Here is a 23,840-nt window from a genome sequence, read left to right as displayed (position 1 = left end):
AGGTTGAAGTATGTTAAAGCAATACATAGTGAAGTGAAAAGTTTAGAGCTGTGGAATGAGCTAAAGAGATTAAAGGATATCCTTTCCATGGCATGAGGGAGCCTCTGAGGATTGTCTGATTCTATCAGGTTGTCAGCTTTTGACTTTGACTAAGCTATTTCACAACTCTGTTAAGGTAGAAGTTAACTTTTAGAAAACTGATAGTAGTACAAATAATTTTACCCGGGTGAAAGCAAATTAATTGTGTCCAGTGGAATGCAGTTGATTTCTGCCCTATGGATAGACCAGTTTTTACAAATTTATGTCAACATTCTTTGACTACATGCAGATTTGTGGTTCTTTGACTTCTCATCTGAGTAGGTTGTAACATCTTTGCCAGTTCTCTCATTAACTAATGAATTAAATTAAGCCTTTGAGACATGTTCATTTTATACTAGTATACCCTGTAATGTCAGTTTCCTACAGCCATTTATTTGAGGCTTTGTATACAAAATAGGTAGGCTCATGTTCATATTCCCTTCTTTTGTCTTCATGGAGTATCTAGCGGTTCACTGCACATATACTTATATGCTTTTGTGCCCTCAAACACCAGACAAGTGTTTTCCCATAAATGGGTGATTTGAGTTGGCTTTACAGCATTTCTCTGGTCACTTTCTATTATCCACAGTAATGCGTATTTTCTCTTCCCATGCTCCTCCATCTCACCAACATACACATACTCACACACACACAGACGGTGCTCTGCAGAGGCCTGGAGCTCTTACACAGGAGCCTCAGGGGCAGCTGTGGGGTCTAAAACGTCCAAGTGCATGGGCTCCGGTTCTTTACCTTGACTTAGGTGATACAAGTAGCAAGTGTTATAGGTGTTTATCGGCAGGAGCTGTTACTGAAAGTTGGTGTTGTCAGCCAAAGATTTTTGAAGGACGTAGAGTTTGTGCTGAGACATCAAGGATGAATAATATTCCAAAGATGAAAGGAGAGTATATAGCATAGGAAATTAGAACAAAGAAATAAACATGTACCTGAGAGGGATACAGGTGGCCAAAGCATGTTTTACATAAATCTCTTTTGAGTTGATCTACCCAGTCATAGCGAGAACTTCAGTGGAGGTGGGGAATGAGTCTGAGGGGTCCATTGCACCCCTTTAGTGGGACTTCCTGGAATTGCACAGGGCAATTTTATTCAAAGCTCACCCTCTCCAGTCAAAACTTACACACAGGACTACACAGTACCACACAGTAAGCACAAGAGAAGTTGGGGAAGGGAGTCTTAGCTGAGAACTAGTATTTTTTGTTTCTCTGATATGGAGGAAGAAGAGAATAGATTTTGGGAATCAACTATAGTGTCTGCCACAGCTGAGCTTGATTAACACCTTGTCATTGCGATCAGTTGAGAGGATTATGGAAGGATCTCTCTCTACTTTCTCTGATATGGCATTGGGCTTTCTCAGTGTAACAAGGAAGACCATTAGTCTACTTGTCCAAAACACAGCTCCAAGCCCTGCCTCTGACACTAAGTGGGAATAGCTTGGCCTTTCTGAGCCTCTGAGTCTTGAGGCCTCTTTTTTCTTATCAAGGAAATGAAGCAGATGTACTGGAAGTTCTTCAGCATCCTTCCAGGTCTCCTGTTAACATATTTGTCCTTCTTTTTATACCATAAGATTCTTTAGGACAAAGACTATAACTCCTTCCTTGGGCCTGGTGATATTTCACATGATGAGATGCTCAAGAAAGTAATTTCAATAAATTCTGGTTGATTAAAAATCTAGATGAATGGGCAATCCAGATGTGTGCCGTCTTGCTCTCTCTGTTTTAGTCTCACATTCATATAGATGCAGAATTGAGCTTCTCATTGAGTTTCCTAACAAGCAGCCATTCATGCAAAAAGCTCTAATAAGCAAGGCAAATTCCACTAAAGAATTTATGGGGGTGTCAAAGCAGGGAATTTGCATCACATGCTTGGCAGCCAGCAGCTTCAGAATCCATAAAGATATTTCTAGTCTTCAAAGTCATTGCTTGGCTGTACCAGGGTGGTGGCCTCCCCACCTCCCCTCTACACACACCTTGCAATTTCTTCATGCTGGTCCAGCTTTTCTGGCTCATATCTCATTTCTTGAATTCCATCCCCAGCCCAACTCCAGGCCCAAAATATAAAACTAAACAAAACTGTGACTAGAAACTGCAACATCCTTCTACCCTAATAAGTCATTTGATAAATCATCAAAACATTATTTTTCCAAGCAAAATGAAGGCCCAAGTTCATGAGGACATTTTCATTAAAAGGCAAGTGGAGGTACGACCATCTTACTTCGATTACAGCCAAATGAATGAAGAAATGAAGATGAGATAATGACAAGAAGAGCAGGAGACATTGAGTTAGCCATTTTTAACAGATGCCATTTACTGATTGATCATTATATGCCAGGCTTAATCATCTGAAAAGTATTAATTATCCTCATCCTGGAGATGCAAAATATGGTGGTATCAGAGTAGTTTTGGACTTGTTCAGGATAATAGATGGTACGTGGCGTAAATGGAATTAAGCCCACAGCCATCTGATTCCAGTGCTTGTCCTGTCTTCCTCCAAATGTTGCTTTCCTGCCTCCTCTGTGGAATTCATTCCATAGTCAGTCCAGCCATCTCTCCGGATGCCTCACTTTCCTGGGTAAAGAAATGGTACCCTGGCAGCAGCTAATTAGACATGAGGAGCTGTAGTTACCCCTAAATTACTCAAACTGTCTTGATTTGAGCTTCATCAATGATCCCCTACAGGACTCTGTAATCTGATAACAATTGGAAACTCAGCAAAGTGATTATCAGCTGTTTCACAATGACAAATGTTTGCCAGCAGAACAGATGAGAAGGAAGATCACAGAGGAACCTCTTTATGTGGGAAAGGTAGAGGAAGCATACTGTTTTGGGGATTTGATCCTAATACTGGGGTAACTGTAACCCAGCCAAAGAGCAAAATGGAAACTGCTGGGAGTGGGGGAACTTTGCTTCTGTTCTCTCAAAATCATCACAGGAAAAGTTCGTCCCATGGTAGGGAAAGAATCTAGACCAGCGTTAAGATGGTAGCCACTTGTGGCTACATATGGCCACTTAAATGAATTATAATTAACTAAAATGCAAAATGCAGGTCTTCAGTCACATTAGCCACATTTCAAACACTCAATATCCATACGTTGCTGGTGACTATTGCATTGGGCAGCACAGAGATAGAACAATTCTATAACTGCAGAAGGTTCTATTGGACAGCACTTATCTAGAGCATAAAGTGATGAGATTAAACAAAGCCACTGATGATGGTGCAGAGCTAATTAGCAGAGCGAGCATTTGTAGGGCAGTGCTAGGGTTAAAACTGAAAATCCCAGAATTGTTCCATGTCACCCATCCATTAAATGGCAATAACAATATCCACCCATTTTTTTTTTAAAGATTTTATTTTTCATTTTTCTTCCCAAAGTCCCCCGGTACATAGTTGTATATTCTTCGTTGTGGGTCCTTCTAGTTTTGGCATGTGGGACGCTGCCTCAGTGTGGTTTGATGAGCAGTGCCATGTCCACGCCCAGGATTCGAACCAACGAAACACTGGGCCGCCTGCAGCGGAGTGCGCTTTTAACCACTAGGCCACGGGGCCAGCCCCCACCCATTTTTTTTTAAAGTGCAATGAAGTACACATAATATAAAATTTACCATCTTAATCATTTTTAAATGTGCAGTTAAGTATTTTTAATTATGCTCACGTTATTGTGCAAACAATCTCCAGAACTTTTCCTTCTTGCAAAACTGAAACTCTATACCCATTAAATAACAGCTCCGCATGTCCCCATCTCCCCAGCCCTCGGCAGCCACCATCCTACTTTCTGTTTTTAAGGATTTGACGACTTTAGATACTTCATATGAGTAGAGTCATACAGTGTTTTTCCCTTTGTGACTGGTTTATTTCACTTAGTATAACGTCTTCAAGGTCCATCCATGTTGTAGCATGTGTCAGAATTTCATTCCTTTTTAAGGCTAAATAATATTCTATTGTATGTATTTCTACCACATTTTGTTGATCCATTTATCCATTGATTGATGGACACTTGGGTTGCTTTCACCTTTGGCTGTTGTGAGCCTCTAGGAAGAAGGGTGTACAAATATCTCTTTGAGACTCTGCTTTCAGTTTTTTTGGATAGTTACCCAGAAGAGGAATTGCAGTAATTCTATTTTTAATTTTTGAGGAACTGCCATATTGTTTTCCATAGTGGCTGCACCATTTTAGTTCCCACCAACAGCACACAAGGCTTCCAATTTCTCTGCGTCTTCACCAACACTTGTTAGTCTCTGTTGCCGTCTTTGTTTTTGATAGCAGCCATCTCAATGAGTGCGAGAAATCCTCCATTTTTAAGGGCTACTTTATTTTCCATGATGTGGGTGCTCATCTTAGAGGCAGGAAAATTTTTTTTTTTGCATTTCTGGTTAAAATGAATTATAGAAATCACCTTTAGTATAGAATGCATTTATTGTAGAAAATTGAGAAAATATGGAGAAGACTTCAGAAGAGAGTGAAAAAATAGGCATAATCTTACCACTTAGACATAACCACTTATAATATCTTGATGTACATTAAAAATACATAAAGCAACTTTATTTTTCTAAATAGGAACTATATTCTATGTACTGCCTTGGAATTTGACTTTTTTTCTTTTTTTTTTCTTTTTAAGATTTGTACCTGAGCTAACATCTGTTACCAATCTTCTTTTTTTTCTTCTTCTTCTTCTCCCTAAAGCCCCCCAGTACATAGTTGTATATTCTAGTTGTGAGTGCCTCTGGTTGTGCTGTGTGGGATGCCACCTCACATGGCTTGATGAGCGGTGCCATGTCAGCAGCCAGGATCCGAAGCAGCAAAACCCTGGGCCACCAAAGCGGAGCACCTGAACTTGACACTGGGCCACAGGGCTGACCCGATATATATTTTTTTTAACAATACCTATTGGGCACTTTTATGTCATTAAACAATTTTAAATGTCTTATAATAAATGGGTGGTATTTAATCATATGGATGTAACATACTTTAATTTATCACTTAATTTTTTAGAATGTTTTTGTTTATTCATTATCGTAATTACATTGTAATGAATTCTCTTAAACATAAATCACTATATAACTATAAGAAAATTTTCTGGGACACATTTCTGGATTTTTCTAGCCACAAGGTTTGGACTTTTTAAAAAACTTTTCTTGTTGAAGAATAATGTACATATATGAAACTAAAAGTCATAATTGTACAACTTGATAAATTATCATAAAGGGGACACATCAGCATGACCAATATTCTTTTTATCCAACCAGCTTTTTCAACAAAAGCTGAATATTGCCAGCCAACTCAGGTTAGTTTCTCCGGGAGCAGACACCAAGGTGAGAACCTGTGTGTAAGGGAATCATTGAGGAAGTGCTCCCAGTGGAAGCAGACAAGAGAGCAGGAGAAGCAGAGCAGGGAAGGGGAGAAAGGTGTCATCAAAGGGAAAGTCTCCACAGGTGGCTTCAGTCTGGTCTTGCAGGAGAACTCGTGACTGAAGGAGAACTGTCCCACCCGATGACATGGGGGCAGGCTTTCTCCCTCCCAATGACAATCAGTGGCGACGGCCCTGCAGGGAGAGAGCATCAATTCCCAGACCCTTCTGGCTCTCTGTGCCTTTGGACAAGGCCTCCCAAAGGACAGTTTGTTCAAGAACCACCCCAGGTACTATCCACTGAAAGCACTGAGGAAGCAGAGGTGGAGGTATTTGGGGGTGGGGACTGGTGCACGGAAACAGTAGAAGGGATCTGAAGGGACAGGGGGAAGCCCTCATACAGTCCACCCCACCTGCCTACCAGAAGCTCCCCTCTTGCCCAGAAGAAACCATGACTCTGACTTTAACACCATAGATCAATTTTGCTTGTTTTTGAACTTTATATAATGGAATTATACAGGCGGTACTCCTTTGTGTCTGCCATCCTTTACTTATCACGATGTTTATGAGACCCAGCCAAGTTGTCGCACATGGCAACCGCATGTGCATTCCATCGTGGTGTAGGATTCCATCCTTTAACTATACCACGATTTATTTATTCAGTTTACTCTTCTAGGACATCTGAGTTGTTTCTGCCTTAACAATATTATTGATTGATACTACTTTGAACGTTGTGGACCATTATACTCTCATTTCTGAGGAAAGGAACTGCTGAGTCATAGGGTAGGCAATGTTAGTTCCGGTAGACGTGGCTAGAAGCAGTTCTCCAACGTGGTTACGCCAGTAAAAATGCCTCCCAGAAGTTTATAGGAATTTTAGTTTACATCCTCATCACACTTGCAATTGCCAGTCTTCTTAAATTTTAACCATTTTGGTGAGTATATAGTGGTTTCTCATTGTGGTTTAAACTAGTATTTCTTAAAAGAGATGTTGAACATCTCGTCCTATGTTTATTGTCTATTTGGGTAGCCTCACGTGTGTGGAGTGAATACTTGTAACTGTTGCCCATTGTAAAACTGGGGTTTCTGACTTTTCATTACTGATTATTAGAATTTATATACATATAATTGCATATTATATATTTATTTATAGACATAGTAATGTAAATAAATATATATATTTGTATATACCCACACATATATATATTCTGAACCCAAGTCTTTCTTGTCTGTATGTATTGCCAATATCTTCCACTTTCTGACTTAATCTTATACTCCCTTAGTGGTATTTATTGACAAAATAAAGTTCCTAACTTTAGTGTGATCTAGTTTACCAATCCTTCCCTTTGGACTAATACCTCGTGCACCTGTATAAAAACCTTTGCTTTCATCAAGGTCATGGGAATATAATTCAATGTTATTTTCCAGAATATTGTTTACCTGCAATTCATTTTTTTGTATATAGTATGAAGTAGGGATCACGTTTCATTTTCTTTCCATATGAATATTTTTTTGACCAGCATAATTTATTGAAAAAAAAGTCTTTCCTGTGCTTTTCTACAGTTCCACCTTATTCATAAATCTAATGTTCATATCTGCGTGGTTCTGCCTCTATTCCAATTTATCTACTTTTGTGCCAATACCACTCTGTCTCATTTGCTATATCTTTATAATAAATCTTGATATCTGTTAGAGTGATTCCTACAACTTTGTTCTTTGATAAGGAGAATAAACTCTTACATAAAGAAGAAACAAATAACAAACCTAACAAACATAACACTTTACGTCACGTATTCTAAAATTTAAAAACTCAGATAACAAAAACTATTCTTTATGTTTTTGCCCCCTCACTGTCATCCCCCTTGGTTCTCTCGTGGGACTTCCATGAGCTCCTTTTAAAATGTCTGTCAGCATATCATTTCAGACGGGCCCCTTATCTTGTTTACTGTGTCCCCTAGTTTTCAAGACATATATTTGCACCTATTTTCCAGTATGTACCCTACATCACTTATTCGTCTTTCCCTGTTTTCAAAATTTATGTTTGAGTCATTTTTTGGGCATCTGTTACCAGGCCCTTGAGTTTGGGTGTCTTGTGAGTTCAGGGCCTCCCTCTGAAACAGAACTCCAAACTAATTCAGAAATGGGATGTTTGTTTTGAGGACGTAGCAAGCGGGACATGGAATGTTGGGTGATACTCATGAATAAAACAAACCTGAGGAAAACTGGAGTGTTTAGAACTGTGACAAATCTTTACCTGGCTTTTGGCTGGTGTATCCTCTCATCTCTTTCCACATGCAGATATCTTAGTAAATGATAATGCCGCATTTAACGCTTCTGTATTGTCTTGTTTTCACAACAAATGGGTGTAGTCTTGCAAGACGTGGAACAACAGGGATCCTGAGAACAATGGAAAAGGGCTACAAAGTGCAAATTGGGCGTATGTGTGGTGAGACCCCTCGATGTCTCCAGATTTTTCCTCCTCCTCACCTGCCCTCTGCCACCTGGGGATTGATGCTGCCGCAAAGCTCCATCCCCGAGCTATTGATCCTTCAGGAAGACTTTTGCTCTTCTAGGTGGGAAGCACCGACTGAGTCTGGCTACCTGGGTTTCCATCTGCTCTCTGACCCCATTCCCCTTCTTCAAAAATGCAATTTTTCTTTGCATGTGCTCCATTTTGATCCTTATACAAAACGGATTGTTCTGAATCTTTGAGTTATTAAGGAACCTTGCAACTGCTCAATTTTTGTTAAACTGTGATGGTCCCCTACATGTAAAATGCACTAAGAGTGGAGGCCAGCTCCCCATAGATGGTCCCAAATGATGGTTTTCTCTTGATGGCTCCTGAACCATGGAAGAGAAAACTTGGAAAAATCTTTCCCTTGCCAAATGGGGACAAAGTATCTCTAGGAAGATGAAGCTTTTGAAAGAATGATGTTTTCCTGTATTGCCTCCCTCACAACATGCCCAGGGGAGGTTTCCGAACCTCATTAAGAACCTCAGGTGAAGTGGAGAAACTATAAGCCTTCTACAGATACTTGCAAAAGTCCACAAGATAAAGACTAAGCCCTCACCTATTTGAGATTTTTATCCATCCCTCAGGACAGGTTGGGGAAACTGTAGTTGCTGAAGCATCCAGGGCACTGGAAACATGGGCGTCCAAACAAACCTCAGTCACCTCTGTGTCTTGCCAATATATTTAAAACCACTCTTGTACCAAGAGTCTACACATCTGTATTTTTCTATTATGAGGATGGCAGAATCTCCTCTATGAAATTGTCTGTATTAATATAAGAATAAGCCTTTGAAGTATCATCGCTGAAGTCTCTGAGTCCTGAAGAGTGCTCGTCCTAGAAATCATGACTGCAGCTGTTTTTCTACTCACAATACATGGACCACAGACTTCTCGCCAGGACCAGTTAGTTTACTGAAGTGAATTTCTATTGTCCAGACTTTAATTTTTATTACGACTTTTTATTTTGAAATAGTTTTAATCTCACGAGAAGCTGCAAAAATAATCCAGACTTCTGGGGTACCTTTCATCCAGCTTTTCCCAAACATTAATATCCTGGAAAATCATAATACGTGGTCAAGACCAGGAAACGGGCATTGATGCAATAATGTTAACTCAAGTGCAGACCTTATTCAGAGTTCATAAGTTTTTATATGAAGTCTTTTTTATTTTTACTTTAGGTGTATAGTTCTACAAAATTCTATCACATGTGTAGATTGATGCGAACGTTACCACAATCAGAATACACTCTGTTCCATCACCAGAAAAAAGTCATTCATTGTTGACTTTAATTTTTTCAAACTATGTTTCAAAAAAGATCAAATTAGAATAATTTTACTTGCTTAGTGTAATCTATTATAAATGTCTAATTGGGGGAACAATTATTATATTTTAAATATTTTAAAATATTAATATTTAAAGTGTCTTAGTTTGTCAGAGAGCATTTAGAAGATCCTAACATGTAAATCTATAACTCTAGAACTTTGTTCCAGTTATATAGTATATCATTGTAAGCAGCAGTGTTCTGGCTTTCTATTGCTGAATAACATATCACTCCAAAATTTAGTGACTGTAATGATAACACCATTTGTTTTGCTCACAAATCTTCAATGTGGGTAGTGGGGACAGCTCGTCTCTGCTCCAGGCAGCATTAGCTGAGGTGGCTGAACTGGGGTTGGAGGATTCACTTCCAAGATAACTGAGTCGCCTGGATGGAAGTTGCTTGCAGTCAGTTCCTTTCCGTGTGGGCTCCTCCACAGAGTGGCGTGGGCTTCCTCACAGCATGGTGGCAGGGATTTATGAGTAAGAGTAGAGACAGGAAATGGAAGCTACCAGGTTCTTAAGTCTGGGGCCTGGAAACTGGCATGGCATCACCCCCATCTATTGGTCGAGAAGACACAGAGCCTAGATACAAGGAGAATGGACACATACCTCACCGTTTGGTAGGAGGAATGCCAAATTTTTGTGACCATATTTTAAAACCACCACATTGTTTTTCATATAAAGAAATCTGTCACCTTAAAAAAATGCTTGGAGTTTAAAAAACATTACACATGTTTTGCAATAAAAATGAAGTTCGGAAATACCTTAGTCTTGAGATATATTTGTTTGGAAAAGAGGCTTCCAAAAAAAAAAACCTAGTAAGATGTATGTAGTGAAACATATGAAATGTGGTAAGATCGTATCTGAATATTTTCATTATATGTGCAGGACTAATGATTTTTAACAAGAGCAATGGGATGACAGTAAATATCTGAAAATAAAAATTATAAGAATTAAACATTTTTTAAACTAGTGATATTTTTTGTAGTGGAGTTTTAATTTGGGACTGGTAAAACAAACCACAGGCCAAGGAACTGATATAATGCTTGGTCCTGAGGCCAAGAGCCTTAAAATATTGCTCAATGGGAATGATAGTGCCTCTTACTTTTCTTTATAAAAGACTCCTTTTTGAACCTCATATTTTTAAAAATATTAATGCAAAACTTGGAGATTTTGTATTAAATTCTTTTCAAATACGAAAAAGGTGGCGAAAGTAAATTTAATAATGAAATGGGAGCATTTATCAATTTTCCTTGATTCTAAAAAACATATATTTTGTGTGATACTCTGTAGTATTAAGTACAGTTAACATAGAAATAAAAATCAGGGGTTTTGGTACATGGCATATTTGATTTCACTTCAACATTTGGATTCTGCTCTAAAACTAAATAGCTAAAGCTTTATACAAATGATCTAAAATACAGCACTTCAGTTGAAATGAACTGTGGCAGTTACGATGTTATGGCTATAAACATTCTTCTCTTAGGAAATGACTCCAGGAGGACCAGGATCCAGATAATCCGGAAATTATATGAATCGTAGAAAAGTTTCCATGTGAACTTGGGAATCATGGTTTTAATTTGTAATATCCGACTCGTTTCTAATTGCTGATATTTTAAAATAAAATGGTATTTTATTTTCATATATACTGGTTGTTTTCTATAGCACATTTGATTGGTTTTGTGAATGTAGAATTTATATAGTGTCAAGGTAATGCCTCTGGGAAACCGGTGTCCTAAACTAAGTTTATCTCCAACTAAAATGAGGACATGAAACATATATGAGAATTTCAAAGCAAACCACGAGAGCTTGTGTTTATTTTATTTGTCTAGCTAATCATTTGGGATTCTAAGGTCTAGGAACCTTCTTGATCCCCCAGTGGAAAATTAAAATCTTTGGCTGGTATTGTGTCAAGATACTACTAATTAGGATAATCTCGTTGCGATAATACATAATCTGCTATATTAAAATGACAAGGGGATGTTACGTATGAAAATAAGTGTGCTCTGACATTATCAGAAATTAAATAATAGGACTCAGGACTGGTTTATTCAACCAGGAAGCAAATAGAGATATTTTGTACTTGTAACTACGTACCAAGTCATTGCAGGTGGGTTAGAGAGTGATGAAATGAGACTGTTGTGCAGAATTTTTAAGACAGTGCTCGTGATTTTTTTTTAACCATCTCAAGACAGAGCAGATTCTTCTTCCCTAGTGTTTTGACAATGAAAGCAACCTTCCTGGTCTGTGAATTTATCAGTGGCACCTATTGGAATGCCAACAACTTCAGACTGAAAGCCAGCAGAAAGCTCTGAAGTTAACACCACAGATCAGATAAATACCTGCAACACAGTGAGAACTTTTAGTTGATTCTATAACAGTGATTTTCAAAGCATGGTCCCTGGCCCAGTGGCAGCATTAGAAAATTTATTAGAACTGCAAATTTTCGGCCCCACCCCAAACTTAAGGAGTCAGAAATTCAGGGGGCGAGGCCCAACTGTCTACTGTTGTTTTTTTTGAGCAAACCTTCCACATAATTCTGATGCACAATAAAGTTTAAGAACCATTATTCTAGAACAAAATAATCTGATTGCAAATCTATAACAAAATACAATATAAACAAAAAGAACTCCCCCCAAAATGAACTTATTCAGTAGTTATACTTTTGCATTAATGTTGAATTGCTACTTTGGAATGGTTTTCTTATGTTCTCAGTAAAGTATAAAGGCAGTGATGTTTATTTCATTTTCAAGATGTTTACTATACAAGAAAAGGAAGTATAATTTTTCAATCAAAAATGAGAGTATGGACAGTGTACTATTAGAATTGAATTGGAAATATAAAAACCAAATCACTGCTTTACAAAGGAAATTCAGAGAAAATCCTTTTTAGCTCTTCCCAAAGACATAGCCCAGGAGAATGCTTTCCTCTCTCTCCCTATCATTCACAGCAGCGCTTACATTCTTGTCTCCAATGCTATTTTCCCACCATGAGAAACCAGGTTCCTTGCAGAAGTAGCTGATTCCACTTTTGGATTGAAAGGTAAAAAGTGAGCCTGTAGGGGCCAGCCCAGTGGTGTAGTGGTCAGGTTCACACGCTGTGCTTTGGTAGTCCAGAGTTTGCCAGTTCAGATCCCAGGCGCAGACCTACGCACCACTTATCAAACCACACTGTGGCAGGTGTCCCACATATAAAATAGAGGAAGATGGGTACAGGTGTTAGCTCAGGGCCAATCTTCCTCAGGAAAAAGAGGAGGATTGGCAATGGATGTTAGTTCAGGGCTAATCTTCCTCACCATAAAAAGAAAAAAGTGAGCCTGTATATGAGAGTTCCCTTTTCTTCACATCCTCTCCATCTTTTGTTATTTCTTGTCTTTTTAATAATAGCTTGCTGGCTGGGAATGTAAATTGGTGCAGTCACCATGGAAAACAGTATAGAGATTCCTCAAAAAATTAAAAATAGAACTACCATATGATCTACCTATTCCACTTCTGGATATTTATCCAAAGAACATGAAAACACTAATTTGAAAAGCTATATGCATCCCTATGTTCATTGCAGCATTATTCACAATAGCCAAGACTTGGAAACAACCTAAGTGCCCATAGATGGATGAATGCATAAAGAAGATGTGATATACATACACAATGGAATACTGTTTAGCCATAAAAAAGATGAAATTTTGCCACTTGCAACAATATGGTCGGACATGGAGGGTATTCTGCTAAGTGAAATAAGTCAGATGGAGAAAGTCAAATACCGTAGGATTTCACTCATTAGTGGAAGACAAACAAACAAACGTATAGATACAGAAAATAGATTGGTGGTTACCAGAGAGGAAGGAGGCAAGGGGAGGGTGAAAGGGATAAAGGAGCCGGTTTGCATGGTCACAGATGGCAACTAGCCGTTTGGTGGTGAACATGATGAAATCTATACAGAAGTCAAAATACAATGATGTACATCTGAAATGTGTATAATGTTAAAAACTAACGTTATCTTAATCTTTTAAAAAAATGTGAGCCTATAAAGCCTGTTGTGCCAGAAAGCAGGATAGCTTTCACAAATAAATAGCTTTTCACAGCATCATATCAAAAGGATACATAATTCCCCATTTGAGGTGAGCTTCTACTGATCAAGTTGAGACAACTGGGTATCAAAAGAACACTGACAGAGATCATTTATACACAGTAAATCTAAACGTCATGGGTCCCTAATGATTCACACAGGGAGAAAACACTAGCATACAGGCCTGTAAATGAAGGTGAATAGAAGACAAATGTGATCTTTTTGGTCTTGCTATTCAAAATATGTTGGTGTTATTGATTCACGTATTGCGTCAATGAAAAATAAAGAAACTATGACTATAAATCTGTCACCTAGAAAACATATTTTTCTAACTCACTGGGAACATCAGTGGAATGATTGTATACATTGTGACCTCTGACAAATAGAAATGGCAAGCAGTAGGATATATTGGAGTATATGAGGAAGCCATTTGGTATAAACCTAATTCAGCCTAACTTTGTTTTTCATAAAGGGCCTGACATGGCCATTGAGCATGCATTGTCTATCTGCTTTAAACATCTCCTATGGCAAGAACAAATGCCCTTAAGATAAAGGTGCAACCTGCCCCCACATTGGCATTTCCTTGAGGATAAGCATCTTTCCTTAGGCTAGGAACTGATTGTTGCGCTCACCCTGTGACCAACCAGCTTGAGACAACAGACCTGGCACCCTGCTGTGTCCACCCAGACTGCAGACCCACTACCTGCTGTGTCCATAAGACAGAGTAGCCTTATGACTATTGTAAAAGGGACATTTCAATCATATGTGAAACATCCTCTTTGGGGATATATAACCACTCTGTATACCCCACTTCTTTGGTGCCCTTTCTTCCTTTGGGAAGGAAGGCCCCAGACTATGGTCCTCACATTTTGGCTCAGAACAAACTCACCCAAATTTTCATTTATAGATTGGTTATGGAGTATTTTCATTGACCCCTCCAATCCGGTAAAGGCATATAAAATACACAAAATCCACTTGGAAATAATTCTAACTATCTTCTAAGCATTTTGTTATCTTCCACAGGGTTTAAATATCTAGAATTAAAAGAACAACATTTATACTTTTAAGTATGTATCAACTCGGGGGTGGGGGGGGGGAGAGTTGCAGCTTTTTGTTAGTAGAGAGGATAATTAGATAATGCGTTTAACTTGAATTCAGAAAAGGAACCACTTTCCTCTTGCAATTATAAGATTTGACCTAACAGCCATCAACTAGCTTCCAGATTAAAATATCTGTTAGCATAAAATGTCATTTAAAAAAGGTCCTAACTAGCCTGAGGTCTTTCCATTGTCCTAATAAAGGTGTGGAGTGCAGGTTAAATAACCGTGACTTTAGCTCATGATAACTTCAGCTGCTCTTTCTAGCATCAGCATCCGTCTCCACACATTGCTGTCTTCTCAAAGGCTCACTTCTATTCCAAGTCCTTCTCAGCCTAAATATGTGCTGCCAGGCCCACACTGGGCTCTATGGCAATCTGGTGGGACCCTGGGTCTACACAGAGGAATTTCAGGGAAAAAAACTGCTTCATTCTCAAGATAGGCTCTGCCCTGTGCGTGCTCTTGTTGGCTCTTGTGGGAAACAGGGAACTCATTGCAAATTAGTGCTCTCTGTGATGCAAAAATCCACCAACAAGCCACAGCGAAATTAAAACTGCAAACAAAAGCAAGATAAACCTGCTTCCTCTGCGAATAGCAGATATCACTTGAAATCCAACAAATCTAGAAATTTTTACCACACAGGGGCAACTTCAGCCCAGCAGAGAAAAGGGGAGTTACCCTGTGGCATCCACAATGGACTTACTGAAGACCATAAGTGAATCCTGAAAAACTGTGTGGGAGCCGAAAAATAACTCCAGGTCTATTGACGGGAAATGGAAAATCACTCATTTTAAGATTCCTAAGACTTTCCCTCGTTTATCGTGGATGCCTACTCTGTTATAGTATTCTATACCATATAGTGATACTATATACAAATTACCAATAATATACTAATTACTAGTAAGAAATTTATTTACTAATAAGTACAAGAACCTTCCTCCCCTCTGAATCCTAAAACTATACCTGGAAAAATGGTGGGGGAGCTATCTCCTCCTGTACTCGGTTATGAAAACGAACCCACAAAATTGATGAGTTAGGGACTGAGAGTGAGATGGGCACCTGGCTTCTGGCTAGTGAATACTCTCCTCATTCTTGCAGATTTTTAGAAACGATGAAAGCCATATTTAAAAATTTATGTCTACCGTACATAAAATCTTTCCTAAGATTGTCTTGATCATCACAGCTGTTCTCATTTCCGCTTACGCTTTAGTAACAGTAACATGGAAGACTTGCATGTCATCAACTGAAACACACACCCCTACTTCTGCTAGGAATCGTGTCAAAACTCAAGATCAATTTAAGGAGAATCTGTACATGTTATAGTCCTTGATTTATTTAGATCTTTTATAATTTCTTTATGGAGATCTTAGGAAACACATACACGCACATATAATTGTATATATAGACATGGTATGTATATAATTGTGTACACATATTTGCAAATGGTATTTAAATTTCATTTTCTAGTTGTTGCTCTTACATAGAAATGCAGTAGACTTTCATTTATTAACTTTGTAGCCAATGAAATTGCTGAGTTCACTACTTAGCTCTAATGCCTTATAGTTTTTTTAAAAGATTTTCTACATATTCAATGGATATATGCAAATATGGTGTGAATAATAGTAGTTTCATTACTGATTTTCCAGTCTTATTACTTTTCTCGCCTTATTGCACTGGCTACCACCTCCAGAAGGATGTTGAATAAAAGTAGTCTTCCATTGCCTGGCTCTTGATGTCAGGAGTGAAGTTTTCAATGCGTTACCACTAAGTGCACTTTCTTGCTGTAGTTTTTTTTTTTTAATTTCCTTTATTTGATTAGCAAAGTTTACTTCTATTTCTAGTTTGCTTAAGGTTTTGTTTTGGTTTGTTCAAATAATGATTAGACATTAATTTTATCAAAATTTTTCTACAACTAATATGAATGATCACATGAACTAGTTTTCTATTTCTTCTTGGGTTAGTCCTGGTAAGTTGTGTTTTTCACTGAATTTGTCAGTTTTACCTAAATTTTCAAATAACGGGGTAAAGTTGTCCCCAATAACTTCTTGTTTTAATAGCTGCTGGATCTATCCTATCTTTATTCTAATATTGGTGATTTGTGCTTTTTTCTCTTTTTCTCTTGATCAGTCTTGCTAGGGAATTGTTGATTTTGTTTTGACTTATTGTTTCAACCAATTGAGTTCTGACTCTATTGATTCTATGCACTGTATATTTATTATTTTTTAAAATTTATTTCTGCTCATTTTATTATTTTCTTTCTTCTACTGTGTTTGGGCTAATTTGACGTTATTCTAGTATCTTAAGAAGCATATCTATCCCATCTATTTTTAACTTTTTAAAACAAATAATATATATATTCAAGCTGAGAAGTGTCCTTCTAACTATAATTGTAGCCTCATCCCACAAGCTTTCACTAGTTTTATTTACATTTTCATTCAGTTCAAAATATCTTATAATTTTCATTGTGATTTCTTCATTGACCTATGGTTAATTTAGAAACGTTTTTGTTTACTTTCAAAATTTAAAAAGAAATTTTAGTTATCTTCTTGTTATTCATCTCAAGCTTAATTCTACATGATCAGAATATAGTTTATATGATTTCAGTTTCGTGTGTGTATCAAAGTATCCTGTAGTTGTCAGGTGCAGTGTTCTGTGTACTAGGTCAAACAGGTTAGAATTTTTAAATTCTACTTTTAATCTTCAATGTCCTTTCCAATTTTTTCTCTGATTTTGTCATTGCCTTGTTCTGTCAGTGACTAAGAAGGGTGTGACAAAATTTCCACAATAATTGAACATTTGTCTTTTTCTCTTAAATTTGTCAATATTTGCTCTATGCATTTGGAGCTATGTTATTAGAGGAAAAAATCAATTAGAAGTTCTATATAATCCTAATGGGTTGACAGTTCTTAAATAATAAAATGTCTCTCTTCCTCTCTTATAGCTTTTCCCATTAAATATCATTATTTTCACATCTTAAAATAGTATTTAAAATTTTTGATATTTAAAAAGACAAATTTTAACTGTCTTATTCTGATATTAATATTTGTCAGCCTTCTTTTGATTAGTGTTTTCATGGCATACTTCTTTACATTCATTTAATTCCAATTTCTTTATGTCTTTGTATTTACAATGTGTCTCTTTTATGTTACACAAAGTTTTGGGGATTTTTGTTTGTTTTTAATTTTTTTGATGCATTATGACAGTTTTTTTTCTTTTCTTTTTTTTTTTTAAAGCTTGGTTCCTGAGCTAACATCTGTTGCCAATCTTCTCCTTTTTTTCCCTTCTTCTTCTCCCCAAGTCCCCCTAGTACATGGTTGTGTATTCTAGTTTTAGTCTTTCTGGTTGTGCTGTGTGGGACCCCCCCTCAGCGTGGCCTGATGAGTGGTGCCATGTTCGTGCCCAGGATCTGAACCGGCAAAACCCTGGACCACCGAGACAGAGCATGTGAACCTAACCACTCGGCCACGGGGCCGGACCCCAGTGTGACAATTTCTGTTTTTAATTAGAGTATTTCATCTATTTATATATAATGTAATGTCTTTGTTTTTTATTGATATTTTAAAAACAATGTTAGATTAACAGAAATTGAGAAGATAGTACATAGACTTTCCATATACCCCACACACAGTTTCCTCTATTATTAATATCTTAAATTAGTATGGTAGTTTGTTACAAGTAATAAACCAATACTGATACCTTCAACTTTTACCTGCTGTCTTTTTCTGTCCCGCTATCCCATCCAGGATAGCACATTACATTTCCTCATCGTGTCTTCTTAGCCTCCTCTTGGAGCTTGGGATTCAGTCTTCATGAAGTCTGGACCCTTGTCCTGGGCATAGCCACTTGGAATTCCAACTGAATGGCATTTTTTCTTTAACTTTAGATGTGTTCCAGGACTCTCCTGTCACAGCCCCATAAGGACGCTGGAAGCTCTCCTCTGCTTATTAGCCTGTCAACTGTTCTTGAGAAATGGAGGATCCGTTAAGGTGAAAGGTAATGCCAAGCATTGTGGTCACCTGTATGGACTTTGGGCTTCAATAGTTCAAATAGCTGTCTTCAAATAGATTTTCTTTTCAAAAAGTATTTTTCCTGTATTTCTAGTTTTTCGCAGTGACAGTGTCCATCCACACAAAACTAGTTCACTTTAACTGTAGTGGGTGAAGGCATTTGAAAAGCATTTACTCTATGCTGCAAACCAGCTTTCCTAAACATTGTACCAATTTTCTTTTTCCAAAAGTTTATAACAGAAACTATTTCTCCAGACTCCAATAACAATGTCTATAAGTAGTTCTCTTGAAGCTCAAAAAAATAGGAGAAAAGATCAGAATTCATTCATTTGTTAGTTTATTCAACGCACTTTTGAGCTCTTACTATATAGCAGGCATTCTCTCTCTTTCCTTTTACTTTCAAGAGGCCTGTAGACTCTAGAGAAATTGTTTCCCACCCTTCTCTCCAGCAGTCTTTAAGCTGTACAAAAAAAGATGCTTTCTCAGAAAAAAAATCACATTAATAATATTTCTCTAGAAGTGTGGATGCCTAACTGCCTCATATTCTCAAAAGTAAAGAGTCACCCTGGGGTCCTTCCTTGAGTGAACACCATTTACTCCAACTGACATTTCTATCTGCTTTACTAAAAACAGAAGTTCTATTGACAACCTTTAAATGGAAGTTCCTCTTACAAAAAGAAAATCAAGTATAGAAGACAAGGAGGAAGCGACCATTTGAAACTCCTGCGTGGTTTGAATTGCTCCATTATATATACATAACTTGGTGATCCATATAATTTACTTTTTAAGAGGGTCGTAACAGACATTAATTTAACCACTTTTATTTAGCGAAGGTGTATCAGGATGTGGAGTATTATGTCTTAATGTCCTCTTCTCCACCTTCAACTCATAAATCATTTATCATGCATCATTTAAAGTAAGATAAGGTAATTTAAAATTATTGATCAATTACTCCTGTGTGCTACACAATGTTCTAGGAGCTCTCATCAATAGCAGCAAAAGAACACGATTAAAATGAAAACAGTATTAGCAGCCACTGTCTATTTCTCAAATACCACATGCAAGGCTCACCATAAGCACTTCATGGGCATGGTCTCAGTCCTCACATCAGCCATCGGAATTGAATGTTCCCGCTTCCCACCTTTTCTACTGATCAGGCAATTGTTGCTCACTGAGATGAACTTTGATATCAATGGAAGCACCAAGACGCTTCAAAGGATGATGGATATGAATGCAAATATCAAGTTATAGTTAATTTAATTAAACAATAAATAAAGCTATATGTTTGTTACATAGTAAAATTTATGAGGCATTCTAGCTTTAGAAACTTGATTTTAATTAGGTAGAGCTAAATAAATGACTAGTTCCCAAAGATAGAGGGGGTTTGTCTTTCTCAGCATGCCATACTCAAGAAACTCAATCTCTTTTTTCTATAGTAAATGCTTCTCTATTACATGGATAGGCCCTATTTATCCATTTTTACTTAAGTAAACCAATGGTGTGTGGGAAAATCTACTGTTTCCACTGTATAACAGGGGGATGCTACCCTAGGATTCCATTAAATTATGACCCACTAAGGACAAATTGACAGTACATAAAAGGTAAAAACTTGTGCTTTTTATAGACACTTTTTGCAAAATTAGTTTCTTAAAGAAAAATCACTTTTAACAGGAATATTATGTAATCCATGAAAAGAGAACATTTGTGCTGCTTTTATAGATGAGAAAACTAAGGCTCGGTCGGGTTAGATGAATTGCCAACTTGCTAAATTCAAGAACTTAAAGAAATTTTATTTAAAATAGCATTGGTTCTGGTACATTTGATGTGTCACGTATGAATTAGGGTAAAGAGTAAAGGAAATAGAAGGAAAGTTCTATTTTGTATGACTTTGTTGAAATTCCCATATAGTGAACTTAAGCTTTTATTTCAAAGCCCCCACTGACCAAAAGCACTTGAAGTACCCTATCTTTTGGTCAATTTGAGCTCCAGGCCGTTATCCTTTGGTGGTTGTTCCTTTGAAAAGAGTTCAAAAGTACGTTTTCAGTGTTTGATTCTTTTGGCCACACAGCTTTTAAGAAATATGGAACTGTGTCCAGGACTGTTTATCATATTTGAATTAACCATGTAGAATTCCTAACAGCAAGCACTTACAATTCTCTCTTGCCTTTTTGTTTTGGAGCTGGTTTTCTTTGATTGGATACTTGTGTCTGTATACGTAAAATGCAACCAATTTTACTTCCCAAGTGCAGCCCTTCCCAGTCAATCACAGCACCCCTCACAGAGTGTAGGATGATCTGTTCCCACATCTCGCCTATCCTGTCACAGCCCCTGACGGAACTCTTCAACGGCTCCCCTTATAGTGGACAAGATCCAAACTCCTTCTCATGGCACAGCTCCTGCCTTCTCTCGCCAACTTCATATTCTGCTATCTTCTCCTTCAAAACTCATGCTTTAGGGGCCAGCCTGGTTGTGCAGCAGTTGAGTGCGCATGTTCTGCTTCGGCGGCCCAGGGTTCGCTGGTTCGGATCCCGGGTGCGGACATGGCACCGCTTGTCAAGCCATGCTGTGGTAGGCGTCCCACATATAAAGCAGAGGAAGATGGGAACGGATGTTAGCTCAGGGCCAGGCTTCATCAGCAAAAAGAGGAGGATTGGAGGCAGATGTTAGCTTAGGGCTAATCTTTCTCCAAAAAGAAAACAACAACAACAACAAAACACTCATGCTTTAGAAAATATGGATAACCAGTTGGTTCCAGAATATGCATCGCTCTCTCATTCCTCTCGTGTGTGTTGCTGCTGCTCTCTCTATGATGTTTCTTCCCACCTCTCCAGCTTTCTCTCGTGGATCTTTGTCTGGAACTGCTCTAAAGCATGTGTAGCTACCTATTGTAATAGTTTGAACCTCTATGTCCCCTTGGACTTTAAGTTCCCGTACATTCATTTCCTCAACAATCTTTCAGCAGTCACTGGGAGTCAAATATTGTACTTAGGTCTGGAGATACCTCAAGTTCTAGGGTTAAACATATTAACTGGAGACACAGTTCCTGCTCTCAAGAAACTCCCAGACTGATGGCAAGATGGGTACTCAATACTATGTGTTATAAGTGCTATGAAATAGGTGTCCCTTAGTCATCAATCCCTTGTTTCAAACTAATGATTCTTTACATTTTAATTTCCCCTGTTCAATTACTGATGTGGTTTCTGTCTCCTAAGAGGACCCTGAACAACACAATGGGGAACTCAGGGACTTTGAAAGCATATATAAGGCCTTTAACATTATACCTAATGGAGATTGGGGTTTCAGGAGAGCTTCTTACTGGAGACACCCTCCAACCTTAGAAACCATGGTGCTTGGAATTCATTAATTACACATTGAATGGATCAATGCTTTTTAATGTTACTTTTCTATTTACAAATGTCTTATAAAGTAGAGAAGCATTATTATTACCACTTAACAAGTAAGTATGTGGAAGCCAATTGGTCATATCAATTTACCAAGGTCACAATAATCATATGACAATTCTTTACCATTTGCTCCAGCAATCCCACCTCTGGATATTATTCAAAGGAATTTAAATCTGGATCTTGAAGAGATATCTGCACTCCCATGTTCACTGCAGAATTGTTCACAATAGTCAAGATATGGAAACAACCTAAACGTCCATCGACAGATGAATGGACATAGAAAATGTGACATATACGTACAAAGTAATATTATTCAGCCTTAAAAAAAATATGTATGTCACCATTTGCAACAACATAGATGGATCTAGAGGACATCATGCTAAGTGGAATGAGTAAGACACAGAAATACAAATACTGCATGATCCACTTATACGTGGACTCTAGGCAAACCATGCAAACATAGTCAAACTCACAGAAGCACACAATAGTTGCCAGGTGGCTGCCCTGAGCTGTGGGGAGGGGAAAAGGGGAAGATGTTAGTAAAATGGTGCAAAGTTTCAGTTATGCAAGGGAAATAAGTTCTGGAGATTTACTATACAGAATAGGACGTATGATTAACAGTGCTGTAGTGTAGACATAAAAATTTGCTAAGATGGTAGATCTATATTAAGCACAGTCACCACAAAAGGAAAAACAGAACCAAACAAAAAACCAAAGGGGTCTGGAGGAAACTTTTGGAGGTGATGGGTAAGTTTATGGCATTGATTGTGATAATGGTTTCACTAGTGTATGCTTATCTCCACGCAAACAAGTTGTATACTTAAATACCTACAGCTTTTTGTACCTCAAAAAAAAAAATCATCATATGGCAATGTTTAGACCAGAGCCATAGTTCTCCTCATGCCTAAGCAAGTGATCTTTCCAACTGTTCAAGGGTATTGCAAAAAAAATAATGAGAATAATGTGTAGATACTGAAAGGTGGTATGATTTTTTTCCTTTCATTTTTAAGGAAATACGGAAAAAACATTTTGGCTGTTTGGAAATCTGGTTCAAGACCTTCCTTCTGATTGACAACAGTGAGGATATACCCAAGGGCGGAGTGCCAGACCTGGTTTCTCTGTCTTCAGGTCCAAATTTACTTCTTTTCTGCTTTGTATGGGAGTAGATGCTGTCCCTTGCTGGCTGCATTTTTCAAGCTCCCTTGTCAGCTGGCTTCTGGCTTGGTTCTTCCGACATGAGGGACTAGTGGAGACTATGTCCTGGTGAAAGAGAGAAGCCAGGGCACCTCTCACCCTTCCTGTCTGCCTCAAGCAGCGTCCTTTGTGAGCAACTGCATCTTCTCTATGACTCCAGCTTCTGCCCAAAAGGCTCGTCGAGCTCCCAGCATCTGCCTGGGGACGCTGAGCCCTGGACTCTGGTGACACTGCCTCCCCCATTTGCCCTTGCCACTCCAGGGCTCAATGGTGTGTGCTGTTGTTAACTCTGGGCTAACTCACTATCAGTTTCTCCATTACCTGTGTGACCTAAATTCCCTCCACTAAAAGTAGTTGATGACACTTTTCTTCCTGGAATGACTTTGACTGATTCAACCAGGCTGGGGTTACCAAAAACCCTTTAAAGTTGGGCTAAATATTCAAATGTATTCTTAGTTTGTCAGATGACAAATGAGTGAAGTGGGCCAGGTGTAGAAAAATATATCCCTAATATAAAAAGGACAATAGAGTGAGTGTAATGATAAATGGCACCTGTTGTTTGGCATCAGGGTTGGAAGACGACAGGGAGGGGAAGAAAAAGGGAGAGGCGCAGGGCACTCCGGAGTCCAAACCCTCGCTACTCAAAACAGGCTTCACTCCCACCTGCAGCCACATCTTGGGCGATTGTTACAAACACACTATCTGGGGCCCCAGATCCATTGAATAAGAATCTGTGTTTAAGCAAGATGCCCAGGTGATTAACATGCACTTAAAACTTTGAGAAACTACTGGTCCACAGGATCTC

General features: G+C 38.2%; 1 long non-coding RNA gene across 1 annotated transcript in view; it reads left to right on the top strand.

Moving 5' to 3' along the window:
• The window catches only part of LOC139082381 (uncharacterized), an 84,656-nt gene extending 61,260 nt beyond the window's left edge, over positions 1-23,396 (top strand). Inside the window, exons 4-5 of the long non-coding RNA XR_011538310.1 lie at positions 18,314-18,423; positions 22,852-23,396. This is a non-coding gene — a long non-coding RNA (uncharacterized lncRNA). The remainder of the gene's footprint in view (positions 1-18,313; positions 18,424-22,851) is intronic.
• Positions 23,397-23,840: the final 444 nt, after the last annotated feature.

The sequence above is a fragment of the Equus przewalskii genome, chromosome 3 (genome assembly GCF_037783145.1).
Source record: "Equus przewalskii isolate Varuska chromosome 3, EquPr2, whole genome shotgun sequence".
Classification (NCBI taxonomy): domain Eukaryota; kingdom Metazoa; phylum Chordata; class Mammalia; order Perissodactyla; family Equidae; genus Equus; species Equus przewalskii.
This window is presented reverse-complemented; position numbering and strand designations above follow the sequence as displayed.